This window comes from Nicotiana attenuata, unplaced genomic scaffold, assembly GCF_001879085.1.
Source record: "Nicotiana attenuata strain UT unplaced genomic scaffold, NIATTr2, whole genome shotgun sequence".
In the NCBI taxonomy this organism is placed as follows: Eukaryota; Viridiplantae; Streptophyta; class Magnoliopsida; order Solanales; family Solanaceae; genus Nicotiana; species Nicotiana attenuata.
In genome coordinates this window covers 127701-145134 of record NW_017671032.1, presented here as the reverse complement: position 1 = coordinate 145134, position 17434 = coordinate 127701, and positions in this window count along the sequence as shown.

Below are 17434 nucleotides of genomic sequence, written 5' to 3'. Positions count from 1 at the left end.
CATTACATTGACGTTTAAAAAGGCCCTCCGTGAGGTAGCCTTTTCCAACATACATTTCGTTCTTGCTTACAACAACTTTATCAGAAATAAATACACATTTGAATCCATTCTTTACAAGTAAAGAAGTAGAAACTAAATTCTTCCTAATAGTAGGAACATGAAGAACGTTGTTGAGCGTTAACACCTTGCTGGAAGTCATCTTCAGGAATATCTTCCCATAACCTTCAATCTTGGATGTTGCATTATTTCCCATGGAAATTTCTTCTTCCAGACCAGTAGTAGAGTAAGTCGCAAATGCTTCTTTGACAGCACAAACATGTCGAGTGGCTCCAGAGTCAATCCACTACTCCTTCGAATTTCCAACTAAGTTGCATTCCGAAAGCATTTCGCAAAGATCATCAATGTCATTATTCTTCTCCACTATGTTGGCTTGTCCCTTCTTCTTATCCTTTTTCGGGAGACGACAATCAGGGCTGTTGTGACCGACTTTTCCACAATTGTAGCAGCTGCCCTTGAATTTCTTTTTGTTCTGCTCCTTAGTTTGTCCAGAAGACCTCTTCCTCTTCTTACTTTTTGGAGCAGTCTCTTCAACGATATTAGCTCCCATGATCGTTGAATTTCCACGAGACTTTTTCTCGGCTATTTGTTGTCTTCCTCGATCTTTAGACGTATCACAAGATCTTCCAATTTCATTTCTTTGCGCTTGTGCTTAAGATAGTTCTTGAAATCTCTCCACGAAGGAGGCAATTTTTCAATCATAGCAGCCACTTGAAATGCTTCATTTACGACCATATCTTCAGCAATAAGTCGTGAAAAACAAGTTGAAGCTCCTAAACTTGGGTTCCCATAGTTTTGCTGTCTATCATTTTATAGTCTAGAAACTTGGCAACCACGAACTTCTTCAAGCATGCATCTTCTGTCTTGTACTTCTTCTCAAGTGCGTCCCATAATTCTTTCGAAGTATTCATTGCACTGTACACATTGTACAAGTCATCTTCTAAAGCACATAAAATGTAGCCTTTGCAAAGAAAATCTGCCTGCTTCCACGCCTCAACAACCATGAACTTTTCATTGTCCGGCATGTCCGCAGCAGGCACTAGAGGCTCTTCACTAGTGAATTTCTGCATACCAAGTGTGGTAAGCCAAAAGAACACCCTTTGCTGCCATCCTTTAAAGTTGGTTCCGGAAAATTTTCGCGGTTTCTCAGCCAGAGGAACATCAGTGCGGCTTGACGAGGCTATCGTCGTTGCACCAACAGCCGCAGAAGGATTTCCATTTTCATTTGCCATTTCTTACTGTCAACAAAAGAAGAAATCAATTAATGGCAAAACCAAAATAGTAAATAATACTGTAATCAATAAACAGTACGTAATAAAAACAACTAAGGTTTTTATATACTGTTTTACAGAAAAACGATGAAGTTTTTATGTTCTTCAAATCGTTTTCTGAATTTAAAGGTATATTTATAGCCAACTTGGTGCTGTTTCTGAAGAACCGAGGTTCTGGAATATATCCTCCCAGGATAGAACGATTTAACTCACCAGTGTATCGGTACCTAAAACACTGGTGATCGGCGAACCACTCAATGGTCGTAAAACACACTGGAATCTTTTGTGCAGAAGAAGAAGAAGATTCACAAAATTTAGTAAGTAAATATTCTAGGATTTGAAGGTATATTTATAGCCAACTTGGTGCTGTTTCTGAAGAGGTTTGCAACCTTTCAGAACAGCCATAACTGTTGGAACAGGTGTGACACTGTTTCAAAACAGCCATGGCTGTTCAAAATATTGCGGGAAATATAAAACAGATTTAAAATAATCCGGGAAAGAAGAACGGGTCGGACCGAACCGAGTCCCGGGTCATGGGTTATTTCGGATTGAATTTTTATTAATTAATTTAATTAATTAATTAACTATTTGAAAAGAATTTTATCCAAAAAGATTAATCAATCAATCGATCTTTGACAAATCCGAAGCCGAAGAAGCCGAAGCCGAGCGACGACGACAGTGCGAGGCTTGCCTTCTTTTTAGCTCTTTAAGAGCTAAAAGATGAGCTTCTCTTTATATACACAAAGATTTTCTTTCCTTCTACCAATGAGGGACAAAGTGCATAAGTGAAATGAACTCATTCAAAATTTCACTTCCCTCCATTTCTTTTCCCACCATTTTCCATTCACACCTCTTTTGTTATTATTTATTAATAACAAACCCAACAAAGATCCCTAGTGCTGCCGCTAAATGCTCATGAGCTTTGGCGGCAATGTTTTACTGGTAATTAAAATGGACAGTACAACTCCCCGAAAGTATGCTAGGTCATACATGTTGTGGCCTTCTTTATTGCCGGTAAAACACCACTGAATTGCCGTTAAGGGAAAATATTTTTAGTGGCAATTGTAACAACTTTCTTATGGCCGGTAAAGATCCATCTTAGAAAAAGACTTTTTGACGACTTTTCTTATTGCCCGTAAATAATAAGAAAGGTCTTGCCCAAAATTTCTAATGTTAGTGCTTATTATTTACAATAAAAATAGTAATAATATTCACCTTTAACAGCTTTATACACTTGAATTCACAACAAACAAATACAACTAGTAATCCATAATTTTTGAAATGACAAAAACACAAACGGATATTGAATCTAATAACAAATGTCATTTTTTATCTTATAGTTTGTGTTATCAACAACTGCAATTCTATACAGTGAACATTGAATAAAAGTTTCTTCAACTCTTGAGCATAATAAAATCTTCCAACATGCTAAATTTTCGAACAGCGTACCGTATGACCTGAAATCACAAAAGAAAAAAATTAAATGTCAACATTATGATTAGGTCATGAGATATAATCTTACATTTTTCCACTATGCCACAACAACCTCCATGCTACACAAAGAAATAATCTAATTTTATCATTATCAAAGAGAAGAACTCCGTTCTACATCGTCCTACTAGCTCATAAATCATTTGTTCACAAGTATATAAAAGATTGAAGATGTGAGGCTATGCATTAATATAATAAAAAGCCTTTAATAAAAGGAAAAACTAAATGCAGCTCAAAGGGAATTGCGATTGCAATGACACTCTGATCATTCAGAAATAATTTGTAACGAGGGCACCATGCTAGCAGAAATCAGTATCAGTAATTTCTAGTGGATTATGTTGATTCCCATTCCTTTTTATCCTTATTTGGGAATAATGGCTAATCACTTAGTAAACTTATCAATCAGTGAGTAAATTATTTTTCTTTCTAACCTGAAATATTAGCAGTTCCATATTGTAGGTAGTTCCCAATATAATAAGGAAAAGCAAGATTAGAAACATACATTCAAATTTGAAATGAAACTATTTTAACAGAATATCAACGTTTAGATGTCAAGACATGTAACTGATGTTAATCACCACAAAATTACAGAACAATTAAAACAACACAAGAAACATGCACATCAATATGATCTTTAACTAACGACTTGATAGAAAGAGTAGGTCAAGACGCTCCTAACTTAACTTGCACAGTGAAGTCTGTAGGATTTATGTTATTATAAATTGACTATGAACACGCAGTCCTATCCTGAACAAGCAACTTTACCATCTCTGGCTCTTGCAACTAAAATAAAGAATGAGGGCGTTCAGAGACAGTTTCAGATTGATTTGTCAATAAGCAAAACTATATTTAGTAAACTATTTTTCTTCACTAGTGTATGCGGTCGAGATCGTATACCTTCGATCTGTAGGCTCGAGAGATCGCCCAAAGCCCGAGTTCAGGTAAGATCAAGTTCGAGTTCGAGGGACCAGACCCAAGGTCAAAGACAGAGCACGATGCATACCGAGGCCGAGTATGCTCGACCCGAAATAGTACCGTTATGGATTTATAACAGATTGAGCTGGATACCTGCCACGTCCCGTAGATCATGACGCAAATCCCGGAATAGGATTGTACGATTCCGTACTAGGCGGTTAGACAGATGTATCAAGAATATTCCTTACTGTAAATAGAAATATACCTTATTTAGGGTTCCCCTATTATATAAAGGGGACCCCAATCATTTGTAACATCATCTCATCATTGGCAAGAATATACTATCCTGCGTTTCTCTCTTACCGTTCATCAGAATTGTCCTTTACATTTGTTGTTGTTACTTTATTGCTCTTAATCCATCTTGAGGTCACTAAGCTCGAGGTCACTACTGCTGAATCACATTGGTTTGATTCACTTCTTTCTTTCACTTCTACTTCTTATTGCTTGATTATTAATCAGTATTGAACTAAATCACATATCTTTAAAGCCACAAACCAAATTTAATTATTACTCGTATTTTTGAGGTAAACAGTTTGGCGTCCACCGTGGGGCTAAAGATAATAGTGATAATTTCATTACTGATTCTTATTACACACGTTATTTTTACACTTTTTCTTGTCAAGATTTTTTAATTCTCAGGATGAAACATGTCTAGCTTACAAAACACACCCATTCCTGACAACGAAGGTCTTGGGGAAAACAGCATTGCAGGGGTCAGTGTACCACCGATAAAACTAGGGGTAGTGCCAAATGTGGAACAAGTTGATATTAGTTCGCACATTTCTTTGAATGCAGATCTAGGCGCAGACCTCGGAGGGAATATACAAAGGGAAGCCCGACCAGGGGACCAAGGAATACCAGGAATAGGAAATTGGGGAGTCAGCCTCCAAGTGATATTCGAGATTCTGCAAGCTCAGCAAATCGCCATCGCTCAACTTCAGAGTCAAAATAAAACTCCAAACCGCCGAACCAGTAAACTCTCGACGTACTGAACCGGCGCTGGAAAGGCTTGATGAAAGCGACTCGGGGACTGACCCACAATTATGAGAATGCTCGAAGAGCTCACTAAGAGGATCGAGTCCGGAGAAAAGGAAATTGAAGACAATGATAAGAAGGTGGAGACTTATAACTCCCGTGTTGACCAAATACTGAGAGCACCTCCAGTCTTGAAAGGTTTAGACGCCAAAAAGTTCATACAAAAACCATTCCCTCATAGCGCAACTCCGATGCCCATTCCTAAGAACTTTCGCATGGCCGATATACCCAAATATAATGGAACAACCAACCCCAACGAGCATATTACTTCATACACTTGCGGGATCTAAGGAAATGATTTGAATGACGATGAGATCAAATCAGTCGTGTTGAAAATGTTTGGAGAAACATTGTCGAAAGGAGCTATGATTTGGTATCACAACATAGCTCCTAACCTATTGACTCATTTGCTATGTTAGCAGATGCCTTCGTGAAAGCACACGCCGGGGCCATAAAGGTGGCCACGAGAAAATCGGACGTCTTCAAAATAAAACAAAGGAACAACGAGATGTTAAGTGAGTTCATGTCCAGGTTTCAGACGAAAAGAATGGAATTACCACCGGTCTCCGATGACCGGGCAGTACAGGCCTTTATGTAGGGTTCGAATGAAAAGAGTTCAATTGCGTCTGGACAGTTAAAGCAGAACCAGATCTAGTATCTAGCTGTGACATGGTCAGACGTGCACAACCATTATCATTTAAAAATCAGGGTCGAGGACGACCAGTTAGGAGCCCCCTCGGGTTTTATTCATCCTAGCAGATTCGCAGTCAAGCCCCGAGGGATACAGACAGGGAATCGAGATCGAACAGGGGACGGTATCAGACATATGTCGATCGGAGAAATAATGGTTCAAGTCGGAGCGCTCCTCGAAACTATCAGAGAAACAATCAAGGGTAAAGTTCTCGAGGACTCATGTGTAAGAGCCGGTTTGATAAGCATAGTGACTCGTAGGGGCACCCTGATTGTCGGAATACAACTTCAGCATATATGCATCGGGGATCGTGTCAGCTATTGGAAGAATCAAAGACACTAAATGGCCCAGGCCTATACAAACTGATCATTCTCAAAGGAACCTGAACCTGATGTGCAAGTATCATAGCATACATGGTCATAGAACAGAAGATTGCAGGCAGCTAAGAGAAGAAGTGGCTCGATTGTTCAACGAGGGAAATCTTTGAGAATTTTTAAGCGATCGAGCCAAGAATCACTTCAGGGTGTGAGATGCAAGGAAAAATGAGAAAGAAGAACCACAACATGTAGTCCACATGATCATTGGCGGAGTCGATGTCCCTCAACGACTTGTATTCAAACGCACCAAGGTATCAATCACCAGAGAAAAACGGACTCGGAGCTATGTGCCCGAGGATGCCTTATCGTTCTATGACGAAGAAGCAGAAGGCATATCTCAGCCACACAATGACGCCTCTGGTAATTTCTGTCCTTTTAAATAAAATTCAAGTTAAACATGTTTTTGTGGTTTCAGGTAGCTCAGCGAACATAATCAGATCCAGGGTCGTAGAGCAACTCAGCCTGCAAGATCAGATTGTACGTGCATCTCAGGTCCTAAATGGCTTCAACATGGCAAGCGAAACAACAAAGGGCGAAATTATCTTGCCAGTAAACGTAGCCAGGACCATACAAGACACTAAATTCCATGTCATCAAAAGTGACATGAGGTATAACGCACTCCTCGGGAGACCTTGGATACGCAACATGAGGGTAGTGCCCTCGACTCTTCACCAGATGATGAAGTTCCCAACAGAGGAAGGAATGAAAACAGTCTACGGAGAGCAACATGCTGCAAAAGAGATGTTTTCAATTGAGGAAGTGGTACCGATACCAGAGCCTTCGACTTCGGAGAAATCGAGCATCGAAGGTAAATAGGCAAGCAAATAGCAATCACCGCCTCCAGCCTCGACGGAATCGGAGCAACAGGTAATTGAAGATGAAGATGAGGATTTCTTTACTCCTCAAACCTTCGTCATTTCCGAAGTGTCCGATGCAACCAAATCAACTGTCGAGGAGCTGGAGCAGGTCATTCTGATCGAATACTTGCTCGAGAGAAAGGTATAGCTGGGAATGGGATTAACCCCCGAACAATGGAAAAAACTCATTCAATTTCTTATTGATAATATGGATTGCTTTGCTTGTCCCATTTAGATATGACAGGGATTCCACCGGAAATCACCACAGATCGGCTAAGCACCGACCATAGGTTCAAACCGGTGAAGCAAACAAGGAGGCCTCAGTCCGAGGTAAAGCATGCTTTTATAAAAGATGAGGTAACCAAACTTCTTAAAATAAGATCAATTGGGGAGGTAAAATACCCCGAGTGGTTAGCCAACGTAGTTGTATTTCCTTAAAAAGGAAACAAACTTAGAATGTGCGTAGATTATAAGGAGTTGAACAAAACATGTCCGAAAGATTCTTTACCTCTGCCCAACATCGATCGTATGATCAATGCTACGACCGGCCACGAGATCCTAACTTTTCTAGATGCCTAATCCGGGTACAATCAGATTCAGATGGAACTACCCCCCGGTCTCCGATGATTGGGCAGTACAGGCCTTCACTCAAGGCCTGAACGAGTGGAGATTAATGGCCTCAAGGCAGTTGAAAGAGAATCTGATCGAGTACCATGTCGTAACCTGGTCAGAGGTCCACAATCGATATCTGTAAAAGATCAGGGTCGTGGATGATCAATTAGGAGCCCCCTCGGGATCATTATACCCAAGCAGGCTCTTAGCAAAGGAATCAAAGCCAAATAAAGAAAGGTATCAGCCATAGACTGAAGACAGGAGAAACACCCCAAGACGCAACCTGCCTCGCAATGACCGACTGATCAATCGAGGACAGAATCCTCGGGGATTCATTAACAGAGCCGGATTCGACGGAAACGCGGGGCCAACAGGGGCACCACGCCTATCAGAATACAACTTCAAAGTTGATGTTTCAGACATCGTGTTCGCTATCGGCAAAATCAAGGATACCAGATGGCCCAGGCCTTTACAATCGGATCATTCCCAAAGGAATCATAACTTGGAATGCGAATTTCACAATACGTATGGCCACAGAACCGAGGATTGTCACCAACTCCGAGAGGAAGTAGCCAGGATACTCAATAAAGGTCATCTCAGAGAATTCTTCAGTGACCGAGAAAAAAATCATTTTCGAGAAAGAGAAGCGGCCAAGAAGAACGAAGCAAACGAGCCATGACATGTTATCCACATGATATTAGGGGGTGTCGACGCTCCCCAGGAACCCGTGATGAGAAGGACAAAAATATCCATCACCAGAGAAAAGCGTACCCGGGGATACGTACCCGAAGATGCCCTCACATTCAGCGAGGAGGACTCTGAGACCTTGTCCCAACCTCATAACGACGCACTGGTAATCTCTTTCCTAGTAAATACATTTCAAATAAAACGTGTACTCGTGGATCCAGGTAGCTCGGCCAACATTATCAGGTCGAAGGGAATAGAGCAGCTCGGACTGCTAAACCACATCGTGACCGCCACTCGAGTCCTCAACGGATTCAACATGGAAAGCAAAACAACGAAAAGAGAGATCACTCTCCCGGTTAGCGTGGCCGGCACGACCCAAAATGTCAAATTCCATGTCATCGAAGGAGACATGAGGTACAACGCCTTGTTCGGACGACCGTGGATACACTGCATCAGAGCAGTACCGTCCACCCTCTACTAGATGATGAAATTCCCGACAAAAGACAGGATTAAAACCATCCATGGGGAACAGCACGCGGCAAGAGAACTGTTTGCGGTGCACGACATGGCACCAACACCAATATCTCCACTCTCGAAGGAGCCAAAGGATAATCGAACTACGTCTTCGGCTAAGCCCAATTAGACACAGAGGAGAACCGTATCGTGCCCTCATTACAAACAATAGTGGCATACCAGATCTCGGAATGTCGCCAGCGCATCCCATGATAAGGTATAACCATCTCCCTTTTCATTTTATACTTTATACTAAACCTTTATGCAGGCACACGATCAAAGCAGTCAAAAGCGCTAACCCAGCCCGAAGACCTTAAGGTTTTAAAAGCATCTGTTGCACTCTTTTCCTTCGACCGAGCTTTTGTCCCGAAGAGGGTTTTGCCGGCAAGGTTTTTAACGAGGCAACACCTATATGCTACCTAAGGGGAATCCGACAAGTCTTCAAGGCTTCTTTTGCTATCAATCCCGAGCGACGAAGGACACCATCATGGAAGATCATCCGCTCAAAAGAGTCAAGAAATGCCAAATAAGGTCCCAATGGGAAAATGATGTACCGGACCAAATGGTCGAATGAATCGTGTCCGCACAGCCGAGCCACGATGGCGGAGACACATATACTAGTGCCAAATAATCAAGGAATGCTTTTTGCCAACATATCTCATGCTCCAAAGAAAACCCAGTGTTTTCGCCAGAACGATTCCTTCATCAAGAAACGTCCCGAATACTCGGAGACTAGCGTCGATAATTTTACACCCGCGTGACCTCAGGGTCGGAACTCCAAACTCGTAAGCCCTCAATGAGGCAGCACGGAAATCACGAAATATCTCTAAAAAAGAAAGAAAACATCCCGAACACTCGGAGACTGGCGCCACAAACTCAGAAAATACATGACCTCAGGGTCGGAATCTCCAAAGTCGTAAGCCCTCAATGAGGCAATTCCGAGCTCACGAGTAACAGCCCTCGAGCCAAACAAACTCGATGACTTGGAGACTATTGCCAATCATTATTCAGTAAAGAACCCGAGGCCGTAAGGCCCCAAGCGGGCAGACTCGGTCTCATAAGACCAACATAAGGCAACAACAAAAACTGTAAGACCTCAAGGAAGGCATGAATCATGCTTGTACCAAGTATAACCAAATTGTAAGACCTCAAGCAAGGCGTTAATCATACTTGTACCAAGTATCAACAAACTGTAAGACCTCAAAGGCATGAAAATTTTGTAAGACCTTACTATAGGCATAAAATCCTAAGGATTAGGCTATATATCGAATGTGTAAGACCTCTAAAAAGGCATACCCTCGATATAGATGCCTAAACTACTATACTCGGGACCAAAAATGGCTCTGGCCAAACATAAATGACTACGGTCATACGGCTGTACCAGTCGAATTAACGCGACTCGGGGACGCCCGACCGTCGCTACAAAACCATAGGCCATTACTTTAATCTACTTCAAAAAGAATCGGTTAACAGGCTACCCTCCACAGGCAAAAGGGCTTCGACCATGTCAGCTCCAAATCACAAGGCTTCGAGCTACTCAGCCTACGAGCCAAACCTTCCGAGGTGCTCCAACATCGCCGCAAACGACTTGAAATCTAGGTTCTTCCCGAACCGACGATAGGTCAGGCAGAATCATTTCAGAAGTCCTTAACGAGAGGAAAATAAAGCCTACATATAAAGGTCACTTCGACCCAAAGCGTAAGAGCCATTGTCGCCAGCTTACAATATAGGTCGTATCGCCTAGAAGCGTAAGAGCCATTGTCGCCAGCTTACAATAAAGGCCGTATTGGCTAGAAGCATAGGAGCCATTGTTGCCAGCTTACAATAAAGGCCGCATCGGACCTAAGCATAAGAGCCATCGCCGCCAGCTCATCTAAAAACTTGAGGGTCAAATGAGCTCGAGTCATAACCCGATTCGGAGATAGGATCCAAAAAAGTTAACTACATATGCCTCAGGGCAGAGCGTAAGAGCCACTGTCACCAGCCTAATAAGCCTCAAGGCCATTTACATAGAAGAACGCTTAGATCAAAGCCGTAAGAGCCATTTTCGCCAGGCCATGCAAACATAATAAGCCCCAGGGCCGTTCACACGAAAGATCGCTTCGATCAGAGGCGTAAGAGCCACTGTCGGCAGCCCATGCAAACATAAAAAGCTTGAGGGCCATATGAGCTCGAGTCGAAACACGACTCGGAAACTTTACCCAAAACAGTTGAGCAAAAGCATAAGTGCTTAGACGCCTGCTTGAACTAGAGGTCGCATCGACTGAGCGCGTAAGAGCCCCCGGGCTAGCCTAATGAGCCCCGGGACCATATGACAAATTCAAGGATTCTCACCGACTCTGACACCAGTTCAACTGGCCAAATGAGGAACAAACATGGGTAAAGAACTAAAGCCGCAAAGGGTTTTTCTTTTATTTACATGCGCGGAAAAATACCTTCTCCATCTACAAACGGAGTGGTGAGGTCTACGCCCCATCCCTGAGGGCTACGGCCTACCGGCCTCATCCTCACTCCCCTCGGCGTCGGACAGGATTAACCGAGCATCACGCTCATCCGCTCTTGCTCTCGCCAACTCTACCAAGAGAACAAAACCCTAGCGCTGATCTCCTCGAGAACCTTTCTTCGAGATTTGCAACGAGCATATTCTTCGATCCTCTCTCCAAGATCAAGGACCCTCTTCAACTCGGCTTAGGCTTCGGTAGCATCCTTCAAATAAATCTCCATCTCCTGATTGGCCTTAGTACGGTTCAGTGCCGCTTCGGTCCGATCATCAACGATCTTAGCCCTAACCTTCAAAGGTTCGTATTCAAGCTTTGTGATCATATCCGCTTGAACTGAAGCGTTATCATGAGCTAAGCGGAGTTGGACCTCGAAGGCAGGAACCATAGCCAAAACGTCTTTCTCCTCCGAAGCTTGAACCTGCACCCGAGCTCTTAGCTCGCTACAGTCATTCCTGACTCGATCGGCCTCACCCCTAAGATGTTCCAGGGCCTCCGTCTTTTTCTGTAGCTATGATAAGCGAAGAGTTAACCTCAGAAGTTAAAAGGCGGAACGCATTCTCGTCCGGGACGGAAACTTACCTGCTCCATCAAATAACTCTCGTAATACGAACTCCGGTATGCCTCATATCGCCAGTCTGCCAACTCGGCTTCCTTTTCCTCACAAAGGATCCTAAGGGATCCACCCTCATCCAGATCTTTCCGAAGCCTGGCTCCATGACAGAGCAGCTCAGACCTAAGCCTGTCAAAAGCCTATAAAAGAAAAACTCGATAAGGAAGGGCAGGCGCGGAATTTGGAAAGCATATGTCAAAACTAACCGCAGAGTGAAGCCGACAGACTTCCTCGAATGCCGAGCACATATCCGTTGGTCTAGTCTCCTCAGCCCTAGAAGAATCGACCCCGATCGGAGCATGATTGCTCGGAGAGGCCATCTTTCCAGAACCAGAAACTTTGGGCACAACAGGCTCAGATGATGTTTCCATCTCGAAGACCCGGCTCCATTTTGCCTTGCTCTGAGCGCCATCACCTTGCAAGGGCGTGTCCCGCTTATCGTTATCTTCCTTTATCCCGGGAACTGGCAACCCCTCCCCTTCTCCGAAGGAGCATGGCCTCGCCTCTGGAGGCTTTCCGACACCTACGGCAGCAGGATCAATACGTAAAAGGGAAAAATGTCTCTCCAAGCAAACAAGGAAAGGAAAAGGTAACACAAACACGCACCGTGATATTTTACTTCCCATCTGCCCCGGGACACAGCTCGCCGCCTATGCTCATCACAAGCCGAGCGGATCGCCAGCTTCCGGACCCAACTAGGCAGATCAGGAACGTCGCCCGGCGCCCACGAAATCGCTGCAGAAAAGGAGGAAACATGGTTATGAAATTAGCTTTTGCCGTAAGCAAATTTGAGAAGGCACAGGATGCTCCACTTACGAGTATAGTTCCATCCTCGAGGAATGGCATAAGTTCCACTGGGGTAGCGTCAGCCGTCTGGACCTGGACGAACCGACTAATCCATTCTCGATCTCTATCTTCCCCATCGTCAACAACGAAGGGCGTGGACGAACAACACCGCAAGGTTAGCAGGACTTGGTGGTGAAAGGGCCGGTACAACCTGACGAGATGGTTGAGCATGAATTCAAGCCCCGCCTTATCCGCAAAGAACCTCATCATCAACGATGTTCGCTAAAACGACAGATGTATCTGCGCCAAGGTAACCCGATACATAAAATAGAAGTCGACGAGCCCAATGTGAAAGGATACGTGTACACATTCAGGAATCCATCAGCAGGGTCCGTGATACCCTCATCCGGGGGAAGCTCCTGTCTCAAGGTGCTCCTCTCTTATCAAAGACATAGTCCACAAAGTAGACTCTCGTTGATCCTGAGCACTGAGAGCGGAACTCTCCTCTCTCTGCCGGGAAAACCCCAAAGTAGCAGTCATACCTGTGGCAAGACTGGAGAATCGAAGCAGGAACCTACACAAACGCTTTGATGCTAAGGTAAAGAAGGGCTGAATGCCAAAACAGGGAGATAACTATCTAAAATGAGGAAGCCCCAAAAAGAACGGAAGCAACCCTATATATATATGGTGAAACAGCAACGGTCTGCCTACCCAAGTTAGGCCTCGGGAGGCCAATGACTTCGACCCAAGTCCCGAGGTGGTAACCTACCTCGAGGATCTCCTTCAAGGGAAGTTAGGCTTCAAGAAGCCAACAACATCATCTCCAATCCTGAGGTGGTACCCGACCCCGAGGACCTCCATCAACAAGAAGTTAGGCTTCAAGAAGCCAATAGCATCGTCTCCAATCTCGAGGTGGTACCCGACCTCGAGGACCTCCAACAGCAAGAAGTAAGGCTTTAAGAAGCCAACGCTACCATCTCCAGTCTAAAAATGATATCCGATCTCGAAGGGTCCTCTCAAGAAGAGGAACAAGCATTTCGAGCTCCATCCGTAAGGGTTCGACCTCAGGACATCGCCTGAATCTGGGAAACCCCTCGTCAGGGACCTATCTACAATGCCTTAAAATGTTATCTACGCCAAGCTCAAAGCATGTTTTCAGATGCATAAAAATAACCCTCACTCGGAGACCGCTCTCCAAAAATTCCTAGTCTCGAGGCACTATTTTTATGTGACTCGACAGTCCCGATGGCCTGAGTCAAACGGACCAATTCGAGCTTGGTCTGAGGAACGACGGTGGGCTCAGAGAGGAGCCATTTCTATCAACCAAAGACCGGGAAGAGTACTCGTACCCGAGTTAGATATTGACAATTGTCACACCTCCTTTTTCGCTGCTACACCCCGCGAAGGGTATAATAAAAGGAGTTTTTCCAATTAAAGCACAATCGAAACGGGAGTCGTTTATTAAAAGATTCAGAGTCGCTACTTGGGAGATTTATGGTATCCCAAGTCACCGGTTTGAATCCCGAATCGAGGAAAGAGTTTGACTCTGTATTACAGTCGCGCACCAGAAATCCGAGTAAGGAATTCTGTTAAGCCGAGAGAAGGGGTTAGGCACTCCCGAATTCCGTGGTTCTAGCACGATTGCTCAACTGTTATATTTGGCAAGATCTGATTTTAATACATGTTATCCTATTGTGCACTTTTAGAATTAATTAACCGCTTTTAGTTAGAAAATCTTTTAAGAAAGTGAACGTCGTTTAAAAATGTGTTTTCGGATCACGTCACATAAAATGCACCCGGATCCTCGACACATTCTTATTCAACGTTTTGGGATTGGATTTGGGTTGCATGAAATGCACACCCGTATTTAGGAAGGTAAATTTACTAGAAAGCGCGCCTAAAGTGGCTAGCGTGTTATTATCTTTGCGGGAGGCCGTGAAATTCACTAAACGGCACGCTCGAATTCTAAATATTATGATATAAACATTTAACGAGGGCCTCGCAATTAATGCATTTTGTTTGGCGAGGCTCATCTCGTTTTATTATTTAAAGGCCAACCTAAAGCAAACTACGATTCTCTATTTGTTTATTTGTCTCTAAAAGGATCTAATTAATTTACATTTATAAATTGGAGCCTCGAATTCAAGTCCGAATTCAAACAAATGGGAGGACCCATTTAATTTGAACCCACCACCTAATTAGAATACCCGAATTTATATTTGCAAATTAATCTCCTATTCCTAATATTTTTTAAAAGAAAAGAGTTTTTGATTTATAGCAGTTTTGGGCCTTGAACCGTTGGCCCAGGTCTGTAAATGTTGCTGTACAGCCATTGGGCTTCAATGAAATCAAGCTGGCTGTTTGGACAATTGAACAAGCAATGGGCTTATTTTTACAGCCCAATTATCAGAAGACCAGGCATTTGACAGTGCGATTTTCAATTCTCACCCAAATTAAACTAACAGGGAGATTATAAAATATGAATGCATAGTCTTATGTTAGTGAGAGCATGACCAACACTATAGCTAATTTTATACCATCTACTCACAGGCGTTTGAAATTCCAGTTTGAGATTATGCTTTCAAAGTTGGTTGCCTAATCTGATTATTCTCTTTGATTTTGAAAATGAGACTACCCACATATTCCTACTACATTACCTACTGGAAACAAGTTAAACATGAAAACGCACAAAACTACATCCTACTATCACTGAGCATGGCATTTTTTATCATTGAAGTTTAATACAGTCCTAGACGGCTCCTAACAGTAATACTGCGGCTAATTAACAGGTATATATAACCACTAACAGAAATTAACTAAACTAACATGTACTATTCTATTTTCCTAACATGAAATTGCTCTTCTACTGAAAAGCTCGAACAAACCGAAGAAATAACAGTTTAACAGTCCAATGTAATTACAATTCAAACAGTCCAAAGGTTTTCCAATTCAATTACAAGTCCAACAGTCCCAATTACTACAACTACTCCTATTTATCACGAGCATACACATGTTTAAACTAAACTACAGTTACATAATAAAGAGAATAGAGGCAGATTCAGGTGCGCAATGTTTCATCATTGAACTTCACAATTATTCATGTTCATCGAATGAAACTCTACATCATAGAGCCAATAGTGTACCTGGAAATGAGCAAAAATGAAAGGGAATTGAGGTCAGCTAGGCAGCCACAGGATACAACAGCAAAATGAGATCAATTTCAGGACCAAGTCGAAATTATAGCACCCAGGAGAGTAACAGGGAAATAACAGCAACAATTGGAGTGATTTGAACCAAAATAATCTTCACAACACCCCAGTAACACATCATAGAAATGCAGCACCCAGTAAATGACCAAAACAAACTGATTGAACTCCAAAACTACTCGAAATCAAACCAGCAGACCTCTGGAACTACGTCAAACGGAAACTGAACTAGGAAATGTAAATCACTAGCCCAAAAGTTGAAATTCACCTAAGGTTTCAATGGAACAGTACTTCTTTTTGGTTTTTCTAGAGGTTTTCTATTGTTTTTGGATTTTCGAATTTTGAATTTCAAAATCAGATCTAAAACTTAGAGAGTACCTTTTGGGGGGAATTTTTGGAGCTGAAAACTTGTTCTCTACGGCATTGTCATGCCTTTTTATAGGCAAAATGAGGGCAACTCTCAGATTTTCAGCTTTCTTTTTAGTCCCTATTTTATTTTCACAAATAGTCCTTTACTTATTGACTTGTTCCTCAAGTTAATACAATAAAATTACTGAAATTACACTACAGTCTTACTTTGGAAGGTCCTAGAAGCTTCTAGTTTGAACTACAATATTCTAACCCCTTTTAAGTGCCCAAAATACCCCCTGGATACCCCTGAAACTACTAACCTAGGTAAACCTAAACCTCTAACCCTGATTAACCCTTAATCAAACATTGATTAAACAGGGTTACCTACAGAATTGAAGCCTACACTTAGTAGAAACACCAAATTGAAACAATGGCATTCATCGAAACCAAAATAAGCTAATCAGAAATCAAAATCAAAATTAACTAATCATTGAAACAATCACTAATCAATAACCAGATTATGAAAAACTAACCTATTATGAATTAAATCTAATCTAATACGAACAGACACAAACTAATTAAAACCTACAGAAACATACATGAATGAATTAAACAGAGATTAAACTAATTTTAAGATTCAGATAATAAAAGAAGAAGAAAATAAAAATAAACAAAAACTTACTCATGCCAATTTGAACCAACTGAACTCCGATTCGAGCCCCGGAATGATGTACGCGCATGTTCTTTAGTAAAAACAAGCGAATACATTATCTCGAGACCTGACTCGAGCTCCAAACTCAGGAGATTGGGAAGGTTCGAGGAACTCAGATCTCTAGGATTCTGCCTCCTTTTTAAAATTGAAATTCGAAGCAACGAAAGGGGATTCGAGCAAAGACAGACAGTGATTTGAGAAGAGGGAGGCTAAGAGAACCTAGGTTTTGATTTTGAAGCGATTTGGGGAGTAACGCTGCCGTGCACGGCGGTGGCGGCGCTAGGGTTTGGGTTATTTGGGGCGTTTGATTGGGATTCAAGGGCAACCAATACTAGATATGGAAAGAGGAGGACGAGGGGAGATTGGGTTGTTAATTTGGAGCGGTTTGGAGACCGGCCGCCGCCGTGAGGCGATTTTTAGGCGGCGGCAGACGACGGAGACGGTGACGGAGGAACAGGATACGATGAAGACGAATTTGGTCTCTATATTTTTCTGAAGATTTTTGGACACTTTTATCTAAAATTAGAGATTAAAAGAGGACCGTTGGATTAGAGTGGACGGATGGCCCAGATTTGACGACACGAAACAACGTCGTCTCACTAAAGGGGAGCGGGCCGGGTTGAGACTCGCTTTGGGCCTGGACTGGGGTGTGTTTGGTCCGATTTTGGGGTCTCCTCTTGGGTTGAAATACATCTGGCCCAA